This window comes from Phocoena phocoena, chromosome 1 (assembly GCF_963924675.1).
Source record: "Phocoena phocoena chromosome 1, mPhoPho1.1, whole genome shotgun sequence".
Taxonomy (NCBI): Eukaryota; Metazoa; Chordata; class Mammalia; order Artiodactyla; family Phocoenidae; genus Phocoena; species Phocoena phocoena.
The window spans coordinates 133645105-133659782 of NC_089219.1; positions in this window are offsets into that span (position 1 = coordinate 133645105).

Genomic DNA, 14678 nt, shown 5'->3' on the forward strand with positions numbered 1-14678 from the left:
TATACCCAGTATATTAGATCATTGAGGATTTTTCTCTTATGATCATTTTGGGGAAAGAGTCAGAGTCATTACTTTTGAGAGTCTTGATTTCTTGACTATCTATGCTCATTGAGCTCAGAGAAAGGGCAAGAGAGGGAGGTCAAAAGAGTGGACCACGTGGCAGTTAGGAGAATAGATTTTGATCTAACGCTTGTGGCTACTGGGCTGTGTAACTCTAATCAGCCATGTCCACTCTCCATCCCTCAGAAGACCGCAGGTAGAATGACCAGAGGTACCAAGGTGAGGGCCAAGGAAAAGGGTCTGGATGAGGTAAAACCACTTCCTAAAGCTCAAATGTGGCCAAGTTCATCAGAGTGGGTTTGGGGAACCATGATAAAGCTATTAGAACAAATCATACTAAAGGGTCATTTTCTATGACAAAATAAGTGGCCTCTTTATATGGTTCAATTTAGTTGTAAAATTGTAAAGTTTTGCTGGAGTTTCCTCACTGGGTCTTAGAGGTTCTGATGCTATCTCTTTCAATATGTTCCATTTCCTCATCAAATGTTGGTTTTAAATAACAACTTTATAAGTAAACCTGGGATAGCATTTGATAGCTTATGAATTGCTTCAACACATTTAATCTGATTGAATCCCCACAGCCTTATCAGAAAAAAACCCATTATCATTCCTTGACTTCCAACACATGGCACTATTCTATTTACTCTCCTGTTCATGGTCCATTCCTTTCCTAACTTCCTAACAGGCTTTTCTGTGTTGGCAGCTTGTTTAAGGGTATTTCTCAAGGTTCAAGCCTCATTCCTCTTCTCTACCCCAGAGACATCATCCATCTTTATACACATGACCTTCACATTTTTATCTCCTACCAGAACCTTTTCCCTAAATTCCACTTCTACCATTCCAACTGCCAGCTGGACACCTGGTACTTGATTTTCCAGCATCACCTCAAACCCAACAATTTTATAGCTGAATTCATCATTTCTTTTCCCTCCTCCCTTCATCCCTTGTGGCTCCTCCTTCTGACTTTTCTACTCCAGTTAATAGCATCAACATTCTCCCAGGAACCAAAGTTCAATATGCCCATCATTTTGGACTCCGCTTTCTCCCTTGTCTCCCACATTTCATCAGTCATCAAGGTTTTCTGATTATTACTTCATAATTTCTCTCCACCAACAGGGTCAGAGAATGGAGACAATCACAGGATGAGTTACCCATTATTACCTGAATACACTATTACCTCACTAGCCCAAGGAACACACAGATGAATTTTTCCATGTTCCATAACACGTGTGCCCTAGACTTTCCCTTTAGAGTGGTAAGAAATATTTAGTTCAAGAGTATCAGGTACAAAACAAGCAGACAAAACCTTCCCTGGGGCTGTTTGGTTTGCCATTGCTGGGTTAGGGATCTAAGGTAGAGAGGGGCTTTTGGACAGTTTACTTGGGGGACCCAGACTTTAAATTTGCAAACCTAAATAAATGGGAGACCACAAGGAAGAGTACAAAACTACAGAGGAAGATAGATTTGGCTCTGAGATGCTAATTTGCTACAATTTCAAACATTATTTTAGCCCTCAGGACAAAGAAAGTGATACATTGCAACTGTCAAAACAACAAAAGGAACCCTTACTCAATTTTCTTTCCTATTTCTTCTTTCTGAGCAGAGGTAAAGGTACACATTGATATTTTCAGACTGGGCTGATGAGAAAAATAAGGTAAAATTTTAAATAAGTAAACAAAATTAATTAGATGATTGGGACCATAGTGCAAATGTGACCATGGACACAGCAGAGAAAGAGTGTTTGCCATGGAGTTGCTCAATACCCTTAGGTCTCTGTTGTAAAATTGTTACAATAATCAAGTATACATACAATGCATGTGAAGATTATAAGGGGAGATTAAGTCAGTGGACACAAGGGCTGATGTGTACGTTAGGTAGAACAATAATATTTAATTTATTAAAACCATGTATGTCCAAGCAATGATTATAACCTTCACATGCTGGTACATTATTCCCAAGGGAATGATAAAGCATAGAGGTTCAGAGAAGAGAAGTTCATCCCAGACAGACTTGAAGATGTGTTTTTTCTTCTGCCAGTTACCATAGTACTTCATTTTTAGGCTTCAAGTTTATCTCTACAACATGGGAAGTAATGATAACGTCTACCTCATAGGTTGTGAGGATTTAATAAAACAATGCACGGAAAGCACTTAGCTTTAGTAAATTTTAGTAGGAATCCAATTACTCATAGCTTTATCATCATAGTGTTATCATCCTGTTTTCATGTAAATATGCACTGAGAAATCAAGTCGAGCTGTAGACGGTGCCATTAGTTTAGGCAAATACTCATACTTCTTAACCTAGCCTCATGGATACACAGGTAGAATGTGGATAGAGGCTGGTGAATTGGTAATCGTTTTAGAAGGTGAGTGCAGAACTCTTTTGTGTTTAAGCACAATAATTTAGTGTGTTTGAACAACCTACAATAACCTTCAGCAAATTAGCATCCATTATTGTTTATTACATTATGGAATACTCTAACAGAAGCATGACGTTTGTCAGTCCTAAGCCTTAGGGTGAGTCTCATTTGATTCAGAGTTGGTTGGTTTCCAGCCAAAGCAGGTCTCCCCAACATCTTCTATATATATAAATGCCAATGGTTCCCAACGAGAACACAAGAGGATGAATGTCTCAGCATACCTACTTGAATTGCTACAAAAGCTATTCAAAGGCACCCCAATGGGATGCCCATAATCCAGAAGAGAGACTGAGAGGGAGGTCCTTCTCCTGTGTATTCTTCTCATGAGAGGGAAGGAATGGAGGATTTTCTTTTCAGGGGCAGTATTATGACACCAACATACTGATCATCCAATACATAAGCAAGGTGTTGGAGAGGAGACCATAAAACTTAAATATTTCACAAGGAGAAGGCTTACAAGAAGCTAAAGAACTCTTTGCAAATTATAAATACATTTATATTATTATTTTTTATTCCAGAGATCAGAATTCATTAAAGTTAAATGAACAGTTAATGGGCTACTTTGTGGTTTATCTCTGTATCAACCATCATTAAATTTGAGTGTTCCCTTAAGTGTGCTGGAAGGCAAGATGGTTTCAGTTTTTTGTATTTATTGTTGCTGTTCTTTCGTTAATACCCAATGAATTATTCCTTAAGAATTATCAAAGGCACTAATGATACCGGGTTCCTCTTTTCCACTAACTATCTCAAGTGTAGGAAATTTTGCATTTTTTGGAAGGCTTTTTATTTAAACTAATTTCTTTGGCCTTCAGTTGACCTCAGATTGATCCCTCCCACCCTCCAATGAAGGTTAGAAGGAGGAGGAGGCTAGAGAGGGAGTGAGAAGTTTGGAAGAATGTCGTGGTGGTCACAGCCCTTCCTCACTGCCCAGCACTAGAGCAAGGAGCTCCAATGGGAAATCAAGACAACACCACACCTCTTGTTCCTTTGTCCTTTTATATACCACCACTTAAATTAGCTTTAGGTCCCCAGAAGGTAGAAATAAGGTCTATTTTCAAACTGTGTTCAGAATCTAGCACCTTGCTTAATCAATGTTAAATAGTAAGAGTGCATTTTAATTGGCCTACTTTCAGAGCATCAGATTAAATTATTCTGCTAATTAATTGGTTGATCTCATATTTCACTTATATTGTCAGGTTATTATTTTTCCCTTAAGGGCTCAAGATACCACTAACAGTTCAAATACTTCTTCATTAATTACCATGTCTTAGATTCCACATAATCTTATTATAATTATTTTGATATCATATCTATTGAGGACCAGCCTGTATTATGAGAGATTAAGAACAGAGAATTAGTTTCACCTCTTCTCACTAATATGCACTTTGGTTCATTGCTCAAAATCCAATGGAAGGTGTACTTGGCTTGGCAGAGGAGAGCCTTCAATTGGGTTTAATTGGTCAGACATTAAACTAGTTTCATGTAAGTGATCGCTAAACATTTTATAACATTGGACCAAGTTTCTGTTTCACCAGCCAAATGTTTCCTGTTAATCGGCTCGTCCTGTCCTCCCTGGGTAACTGTGATATACAACTAAACCAATCACCACGCTTTAAGGGAGAAAAAGGCAAACTGGTAGCTTTTAAGAGAAAAGGAAGCAAGAGAGACAAGGATTTGAAAGTCAACACCGGTCAACTGGTTAAAGGAACTGTGAGTTTAGCTTGGAAAACAGAAAATATGGTGAGACATAAAAGCTACATGAAGCATTTAAAGAGCTTACATGGATAAGAAATGGATTAATTTCATGTAACAGAACAAAGTCCAATGGGTGGATGTTACAGGGATAGAAAATTTTGCACAATGTAAGAAAAAACTAAACAAAATATTAGAATAATATATACACTGGAGGACGCTTATACAGAGAGTTCCCTGTCATTCACAGAGGTGCTAAAGAGACCAATTTTTAAAAATTCAACAAATAATTATGAATGCCTACTATGTGAAACACGTTTATAAGTAGAAGTGAATAAATCAAACTACAGGCTGCCAAGGAGCTTAGTTTTTAATGTGTGTCCGGTGTGTGCTGGTGTATGTTTGTTTGCACGTGTGGTGGTTTGGGGGCAGTAACAGAAAAGAAGCAGTCAAACCATTGTGCCTGAGGTCATGGTAAATGCTGTGCTGGGATGTCAGGAAAGTGGGGTCCAGGAGATGGTGGGTGTCTAAGCATGCAGGGGTTTCTGGGGCAGGGTGGAGTTAAGATTTTAATTTGAGTGCAGAGAGCCTTTGGAGGGTTTTCAGCAGAGAAGCTGTGAGCTGATTTGCATTTTCAGAAGCTCACTCTCTCAGTAGTGTGGAGAATGAATCATGGAGGAGGAAAAGAATGGAGGCAGGGAGGCCTTCTGGAGGCCAGTGGAGTGAGACAGGTGAAAGACGTAGGGGACACATTTGGGAAAGGTTCTGGAGGTGGAGCTGCTGCTAGATAAGAAGTGATGTATGAGGGATGGGTGGAAGATGGTGCCCATCTCCAAGGGATGTTTGAGACAGGAATTCTTGCTTTAAATGGAGGGTGGAGATGATGGTCTCTGAAGGCACTTTCGTCTCTAAAGCTGTATAACCATTTGGTAAAGTTTGGGTGCGGCACCTCTATATCCTCCATCTAACCTTTGTGCTAATACAGAAGCACTTATGTGAGCACCAACATTGATTATAGGACTGAAAAGAATATAACATCTATGTGCTAGCAGAGATGTTCTTTTGTCTTCTCTACTGCTATACCTCTACTGCCTAGCACAGTGCCTAGCGAATCATCAGAATCCAATAAGTAGCTGGTGAGTGAATGAATGACTAAAAGGATGAAAAGTTTCTAAATGTATCTTTTTTTGAATCTGTAATAGATGCTAAAACTAATTAATACCTACGAAATCTACCTTGCTCTTGTTGTAATGTACGAGTTGTACTTGATGCCAACACAAAGGATAAACAGTCACTTACATATATGGGTATCAAAGCTTAACAATTGAAATGGGTCAGAATGCTCCTTTCTCTCAAATTCAAGAATCTTTAAGTTGTCTTTTCTTGTACAGTGATGCCAAATCCTCTCAAATAAAGAAAAATTAAAAATAAAAACAGGAATAAATACCATGCTAATGTTAAGTTAAAACCACTTGAATAGTATGCTAGGGATAATGTGTGCTATGTGGACATGAGGGAAGGTTTTTGCCAAATTGTACTAATAACCACAGGTTACCGGGGAGGAAGGGTGGAAGAGAGGGACAGATTGGGAGTTTGGAATTGACATGTACATACCGCTATATTTAAAATAGATAACTAACAAGAACCTACTGTATAGCACAGGGAACTCTGTTCAATATTATGTAACCATCTAAATGGGAAAAGTATTTGAAAACGAATAGATATATGCATATGCATAGCTGAATCATTTTATTGCTCCCCTGAGACTAACACAACATTGTTAACCAACTATACTCCAATATAAAATAAAAGTTAAAAAAACCCCACAGTTGTCTGCTGGAAACTATGCAGTGAGGGATTGCACACAATTTGCATGTAAGGCAAAAACAAAAATATGCTATTAAAAAACCAATCACCACAGGGCCTACCTCCAAGCAGGCCTCAGTAAATGTCAGTGGATTCCCAAAGTTTAAGTTCCTTGAGGATGAGAAAAATATATCAAGTGTGGCTGTACAGTCTACCATGAGGAGATATTCAGCTCTGCCTACGAAGCCCCCTCTTCTTATGATCCTCACAGGAATTGGTCCGTGTCAAGGGCTCTACGTACCTGCCTTGAACTCACTCTAGATAAATTGCTTCCTGGAGTTAATGGTTTTTGTTAAATGTCTAACTACCCAGTAGGTTCCAAAGGCCCAGCCGTGTTCTTTCTCAAGGCTTTCTGTGTCTGCTCTCCCCCTCTTCCTATCACTCACTGGACTACTTCCTTTATTTCACCTAATCCACGGTTTATTTGCCTCTCTTGTACTATGAGGCAGAGGGGAAAACAACGATGACCCAACACTAATCGGCACTTGCAACAAACAGAAGTTGTTGCCAAGGCAACTACACCGGAGAGTCCTGCGTCCAGCCGTCATGGTGTGAACGGAGTTTCAGATGAGCTCGCCTGAGGGGCAAGGGGACCCTTCAGGAGAAAAGCTGGCCTGATAAGGGAACCAAGGATTTGCCGTTCCAAGTGATAGCTTTTTCTCTTTCTCAATAAAGAGAAGAGCTTGTGAAAGCCCTGAAAGATAGGCAGGCTGGGTAAACTAGATGGGATTTCAAAGGATCTTGTTCAATTAATCTGACTGAGGGTAGATCAGAACAGTTGTGCCTGTGGGGACATGCAGAGGGAAGACTTTAGGGCAAGGAGACACGAGGAAAGGGAACAGGGCATGAAACACACTTCTGAACCACAGTGTACACTCTAATCTAAATAAAGCAGTGATTGCCTTTATTTCTACAATGCCTTTTGTCCAGGATCCTGAAAGCACAGCATAGACATTACCTTCCTGGGCTTCCAAGCACCCCTGTGAGCTGAGGATCAAGGATGCGGATTATTTTACAGATGGGAAAACTGGCACTCAAAAGCCACATATGTGCCAAGGCCCCTTCACAAGGCAGTGGCACAGCCAGAAACAGGATGCAAGTAAAAATAACAACAATAAATTTCTCTTTTTTTTTATTGCTTCTTAACATCTTCCCTGCTGAATTAAGATCTAGTTCACAAAACTTTAAAAAGCCAAAGTCTCCCATTTTCCCCAGTACAGAATACGGTGAGTTTATACGCTCTGACTGCAATTGTTTCAGCTCTGAAACTACAGAATGAGAGGAGGGTCAAGGGTAGGCTTGTGGACTACAGGGATCACGGGAAAATGCCCCCAGACAGCATTGCAGCTGCTCTGGACTTCACTCTCTGCGTTTACTGGGCGTACTTTTAGGAGATTCATTTTGGCATCTCCCAACCATGTGGATTCTCAATCTGGGAATCTTAATCAATCAAACAAATATTTATCGATTGCCTACCATGTTCAGACCTAGCACTGTGATTGAATAACAAATGTTAGCTTTGGTACTCTCCTGCCAAAAATACTATGTATCTATCACAGAGCCTTCTACAGAAGAAGTACTGAAAACACGTAGTGAACAGTAAATAAATGAACAGAAAATGAAAATGAAGACACCATAGACCCTATGGCAGAAGCAGAGTACAGCAGAGCTCTGAAAAAAGGGGAGTATGAGAACTTGAAGCCAGGGGAGTCTTGATCAAGGAGGGGTCCTTGAACCAATTGTCAGAGGCTTGTTCCCTGAATGGAATGATAAAGTGCCAACCCCAGATGAAACAGACCTGTACACACACCATTTCACAGTACGCTCCACATGTGCTTCAGTGAAAACATATGATGAATAAATGGATGGATGAATCGACATCCTGAGACAATCACCATCATCATCATCATCTAATGCTATCTTCCATGCAGCAAGAATTGATCGTTGATATTTAATAAATAAGTGAGACCTCTAAGCTCCCACACAATACAGAAGGCCAAGATCTGGGGGGGTTTGAATCTTGCCTCTGCCCTTTACTACCCTTACGGCCTTAGGACAAGACTCCAAGTCTCTATTTCCTCAGTTATAAAATATGAATGAAATGGTTGTGTTTACCCCAGTGGTTTTGGTAAGGCTGAAATTAAATAATGCATGCAAAAATGCTTTGTAAAGTGTAAAGCAGTGTACAAATCTGTCTTTATTGCCATCAATAATGTAATTTAACATATCATTCATTGATGTCATCTATTACATACTGTCCCCACCAAAGTACTGTCATATATCATAGGTCGTTTACGATAAATAAGCCAAAGTTGATGTAAAATTATTTTCCTCAAGGTCCAACAGCCAAAAGTAGAGCCATGTTTCAGACTCCTGGCCTGTGCCCCTTCCACGAAGCAGCTCCTAGAAGGCCCACTCAGCAGATTCATGTTGGAAGGATAGAAGCTGTATGTTTGCCTTTCTCCCTTCTCTGTTCTCATCTCTCAGCATCACCACATCAAAGCAGGGTCGGAAACATTTTTGTAGTCATTTCTTATCTCTATCCTCACTCAAGGCCAGATGCTGCTCCTCTTTCCTGAACACTGTGGCAGCTCTGGGCCAACCTCCCAGCTTGAGTCCTTCCCCCACCACAGTCCAATCTGGACTCTGATGTTCAATCATCTTCCTCAAGCATCATGTGAGCAGGTGACTTCCCTTCTCAGACTACTCAAGAAGCTTCTGATTGTTTCTTTTCCTAAAAGTCCCCTTCGTGGAGTTTGAACCTCTTACTGGATGCCCTCCCATTCTTGCAGAGCCCAAGGGTTAGGTGGGGTGGGACTATGTCTGTTGTCACTGTATCTACCAGCGTTTTGCATAGTATCAGCCCCCACTAGACCCTCGATATGAATTTATTAACTTAGAGGAATCATATTGAACCCTACAAAGTAACCACTCTTCCAACTTCCCCTCTTAGTCCTAACACACAAGCTCACAAATTCCCAACCACATCTCACAGCCACAGATTCCATGGAATATATTCTATGACACTTGATATAGGCAGCCTTTCCAGTGGGGGTGGTCATTCATCATATTTATCCTTCTTCTCCCTTCTTGTCTACCAGCAGCTGTCCTCTTATTCACCGCTTTCCCTGGGCTGCCTACCAATCCTGCACATGTGTCCTCTACCCTTCACACTTTGCACAGTATACTTGCCATTATCCCACAGAACCACCCTCCCCAGTCTTCTTCAGCAAACCAGGCCCTTTTCCCATTTAGAACTGTGCTCGAGTGCCCTCCAGCAGGAACCCCTCCAGACATCCTCACCATATACTCTTCCATGGGGTCTCCTGGATTTCAAAATGCGATTCTCTTCAGTAGCAGCCAATAGGTATTGAGTGCCTATTATTGACAGGTCTTAGTATGAGATGCCAAGAAAACTACCTGATGTGTGTTTTAGTCCCTGCCTTCAGGGAACTTAGAACGAAGTTGGGGATACAAGAAATACGCATCAAATAATTACGTTGGCTTACGAGGTCCTTATATCTGTAGGCGTTCCTTTCCCACCCTTGCATATGATCTATTTATACAACTTGAGCCAGCTGCCCACTGGTTGTTTTCATGTCTGTGTTCCTTCTACACTGTGCTTGTTTGTGAATGTTTCCCTGAGTGTCACTTCTACTCAGAGGTATTTGTGTACGTAGTTTTTCTATGTATACCCAAGCTCTCCCGCCAGAACAAGCTAGAGGGTTGTGGTAATTAGGTGCTTTCTGTCACTGCACAAACTGATATGTGCAATGGCTTTCAGGAAGTGCTGGTGATGGAGGCTGGCTGAAAGAGGTCATCTGGCCCAGTTGTCATTGTCTCACACACACACACACACATACATACAGATCTAGAAGTATTGACCTCAGTTAGAATCTCAATGCCACACTTTCCAGAAGAATGCTTATCAACTCTCATCAACTTCCTTCTGATTGAGGGACTCCATAACTTAACCTGACACCAGATTTTGAGAAGTGACTGTGCCTGCAGACAAGTGCGTAGGATCACAAAAGTTGCCAGATCACTCACACTGTACTTGCTCCACAATTTTACCACAGTATCTCCAGGAATTACTTTCTCCATTCCCTTCTAAATTTGTTCAGAAGATGCTGTCTCTCCTATGCTTTTTGCACGTGATATACCCTATCTCTTAGAGTTCATTGATTGATTCATTCGTTCATTCAAAAATATTTGTTGAGCATCTCTCTATGCTGTACACTGGTGATAGAACAGTGTGGTAGTCTCTGCTTTTAAAGAGTTCACTGTCAAAAATATAGCTTACTAATGAGAAAAACAGGCAAAAACACAAGAAATCACAAAGTGCAAAGGTAAAGGTTAGAAAAGGATTTGGTCATAGCCAGTAAGAGGGTGACCTAACCCAGGAAGGGCTAATTTCCTCAAAAAAGTAACCTTAGAATTTGACCTGAGGATGAGTAGGTCTTTAGTGAGACAAAGGAAGAATGAAGGACAGAAACACCTGAAGATGTAAGGACTTTGTGAGCCACATAAGTATTTGATGCATATTTCTTGTGTCACCAACGTCATCATAAAGTCCCCAAAGGCAGGGACTAAAAACACACACCATGTCACTTCCTTGGCACCTAATACTAAGACCTCTCTCTAACAGGCACATGATATCTACTGGCTACTGCGAAAGAGAATCCCGTTTTTCATATGTCTCCGTTGTCAATTTTGGAGGAAAAGTACTAGCCCTCAGGTGGGATAGCCCGCTCATCCACTGGCTTAACTGACAACAGAATGGTCATAATATGCAGAAGACGAGGGATCCTCCACTCTTTCTTTGTCAGAGAGTGTAGTAGAGAAGTAGACTTCTCCGCCATCAACTATCCTCCTGTACACTGCCGATCTCCTGAGACTGGGAGGTGGTGAGAGTTGGGAAACCTAGCCACGTCAGAAAGGGAGGGGAGCCATGTCTGAAGCCCCTCTGGCAAGCCTCTGTTGTCTGGCATAGGGCCTGGTGGTTTGAAAGAAGCACCTAGAAGGGGCACATCAGCCCCCACTTAGGAACCCTGTTCATAATGGTGTCTGTTCTAGACAGCTTCTCTTTGTTCTCATGATTAGGAAAAGAAGGTAGAATGGTAGTGTTCACACTCAGATAGGCTCCTTCTATGACCCTCCCCAGAAAGAGCAGAGAAACTGCGCAGGCAGGAGCAAAGAGGCGGCAGTTTGGTAGCAGAATCCCACCCTTATTCTCTTTACTCAGCCCCACTTGGTTCTTTACCAAGTCAGGCCAGAAGCACTGCCAGCTCTGGTCCCAACCTACTCAGGGCAAACCACTCAGATGATTTACTCACAAGCCAATGATGTAAATGTTGGAGAACATAGATTTTAAAATGCTTGACTTTTCTGAAAATGCCTGGATAACGTGAGCTCTAAATAACTAATACTCAGCAAGTAAAACATGTTTTCTGAACAGTAGGATTCTGGCTCTTAGGAGATTCTACCCATAAGTCTCCCAAGTCTCCTAGGCAAGATTCTTTGCAAAGTCATCTTCAACTAAGCTAGGAAATCTATGGAGAGAAATGGAGAAGACATATATAGGGACAGCTAAGAGTAAACGGGAGTGAGAAAATTAGTAATGTGAGCTCTCGATCCCGTGCATACCTCCAGGCCGGCAGTCCGTTGAGTTGTTACAGAACATGGCAAACAGTAAGATGAAAATTAAAATAAAACAGGGAAAAAAACAGAGTTTTAAAAACAGATAAAATATAGACTAGAAATAAAAGACCAGAAACTTTAAAATGAGTTACAGATAACTGAAAGCAACAAAAGAAAGATTTAAAATTTAGGTTCAATATTTCAAATGATTAAGTGTTGAAAAATAAGGCAGTGCCAAATAACTGGTGAGAAACCAAACAGAAGCCCTGAGCTATCAAGGCAAGAGATTAAAATGTGAAAGTTAAAAAATGTAAGAATACGATAAATCTAAAATCCAAAGATAAACTTAGAGCTTTGGGGAAATGGGGCTAAGAATCAATAGAAAGAAAAAGCAAGCGTGTATCTGAAGGGGTGGGTGGGGCAGAGAAGGAGAGAAAAAAGGAGAATGCTGGTGGGAGGAAGATAAGAAGAGAGGGTCTGATGGGAGGGTCTTGAATCCTCGGCTTCTGAACGGAGAGGGGCTGATCAGGCCACAGCATCCCTGCTGCATATTGGAGACAAATGTATCTAGAGCCAAATGCAGCCATTTCTGTCTTGACCCTACAGAATGCTTCTGGAGATTTCTGCCTCAATACCAGGCTACAGTTTCACTCTGCCTACGGCGAAGAGGAAAGAGGCACAGATCCTCCAGAGCTGGGCCATAGATAACTAACCTCCTCAGATCCCACAGATTCCAAGAGCTTTGATCATGTTACATTTTCCCAGAGGAAAAGCTCTACTCTAAGCCCTGCGTCAGCCCTGCATCAGAACACTGGCCTGAGAGTCAGGAATCTGGTATTCATGACCCCACACTGCCCCCACAGAGAGCTGACTGTTGCTGTCCATCTCCTAAACTCTCTAACTTTCATCATCATGTCTGATGTAGAAAAATATCAGTAGCTAAATTATATCCAGTCCATCAAAAACCGAGTTGGGCCAAGGAGATGCTGTCAGGTGGAGCCACTGGGATCACCCTAGGTCCTGTCTCCCAGAGTCCTAGCTGTATTCCCCCTTTCTGCTTCCCAGTTCTTGCTCCTGTTACCTCTGGAGACTGATTTGGCTTGTCTCATCATCTCCCAGTGCACACCCACCATTTGACCCTGCTTTTTTTTTTTTTTTTGCAGTACGCGGGCCTCTCACTGCTGTGGCCTCTCCCGTTGCGGAGCACAGGCTCCGGACGCGCAGGCTCAGCGGCCATGGCTCACGGGCCCAGCCGCTGCCGCGGCACGTGGGATCCTCCTGGACCGGGGCATAGAACCCACGTTCCCTGCATCGGCAGGCGGACTCTCAACCACTGCGCCACCAGGAAAGCCCTGACCCTGCTTTTTGGATCATGAACTGAATTCAACATCTCTCTGGTTCTCTGGGGCAAACCTGGCTGTCCCATAGTGTTGACCTTATTTCTGTGTAATGCTGGGTAAGGCAGCTTCTGTTTCTTCTGATGATAACATTTTCTGATTCTAATTCCAACCAGCTGTCTTAAAGCATTGGTCACAAGGGAGATTAGGAGATTGTGTCTGTTTGGTTCCATGTAAACCCATCCTGACTGCTAGAAAAACAAAGCAAAATGCATGCTGTATGAAGAATAAACCAGTCACATCATGTTTCTATGTGAGGGGCAGGCCAATTCATTTTTTAAAATCAAGACACTTTAGTAGGAAGCAAATCTCTCATATTTCTCTTGTTCTTCGCCCTCAACTAATTCTTTGAGATGTAAAGACAGCACCATGGGAGAAATATGTCCTGGTATTACTAACACAGAGAAATCCTGGGAAACAAGAGAAGGTTTTGTTAGCATTGAGGTGATGTTCATTCAAACCTGTTATGCCTGATATTGCTCCCTGTCGCTTCACCTTAATAATGACTTTCCAGATATCAAGTGAAGGCACCCTGAGTAACGCAACGGGAGAGGAATCCATCTGCGATGCTGCAAGTGACAACGCAGACCGATTTTCATGTTGTTTAAAGTGCATGATATGCCATTCTTGTAACACAACAGCTCACAAAAACCTGTCCATGGAAATAATGCTGGAGGAGCATATCAACTCTAGAGTACCAAATCTTCCTCCTGATAAACTACACTTGCAGAGAGAGCAACAAATTAGGTCCCATGTGCGGAATGCAGAGGAACTTTAAAATAATCTTTTACGTTTTGTTTCTGGGTGACCTGAGGCTGGAGAAAACAATGGGCAATTTAATGTAGACAACTGTGAAGTGTTGTCTTCAGGGCAAGGGATCCATGGAGTGAGCCCAGTGTGAGGGCAAATTGGTAGAGCCAAGGGGTCCAGAGTGGGCCAGGCAAGTCAGTGAATGTTTTGCTTGGCTAGCTAGGACACCAGAGCATCCTCTTGACAAATGCTGACCTCCTTTGGAGATCTGGGTCAAGGTGGGGGAGGGAATATCTTTTGTTCATTAATCCAAGTGCTATTTGTTTCCCCTGGGTCTGGATTAGTGTCCTTTCAAAGAAAGAGCCGAAAAAACAGTAATCAGTGTGTCAGGTTATCAGTTGAGGGCTCACAGCTTTACAATTCAACAAAAAAGCAGTCACCCAAGGGAGGAGTTAGGTAGGGATGTAGTCTCTTCTAAAAATGCCAGGAATGTAACTTTGTGCAGCCACTACGGGGAACAGTATGGAGGTTCTTTAAAAAACTAAAAATAGAGTTATCATATGATCGAGCAATCCCACTCCTGGGCATATATCCAGAGAAAACAATAATTCCAAAAGATATATGCATCTCAATGTTCGTAGCAGCACTGTTTACAACAGCCAAGACGTGGAAACAACCTAAATGTCCACTGACAGATGAATGGATAAAGAAGATGCAGTACATATATACAATGGAATATCAGCCATTAAAAAAGAATGAAATAATGCCATTTGCAGCAACATGGATGGACCTGGAGATCATCACACTAAGTGAAGTCAGACAGAGAAAGACAAATCTCATATGATATTGCGTAT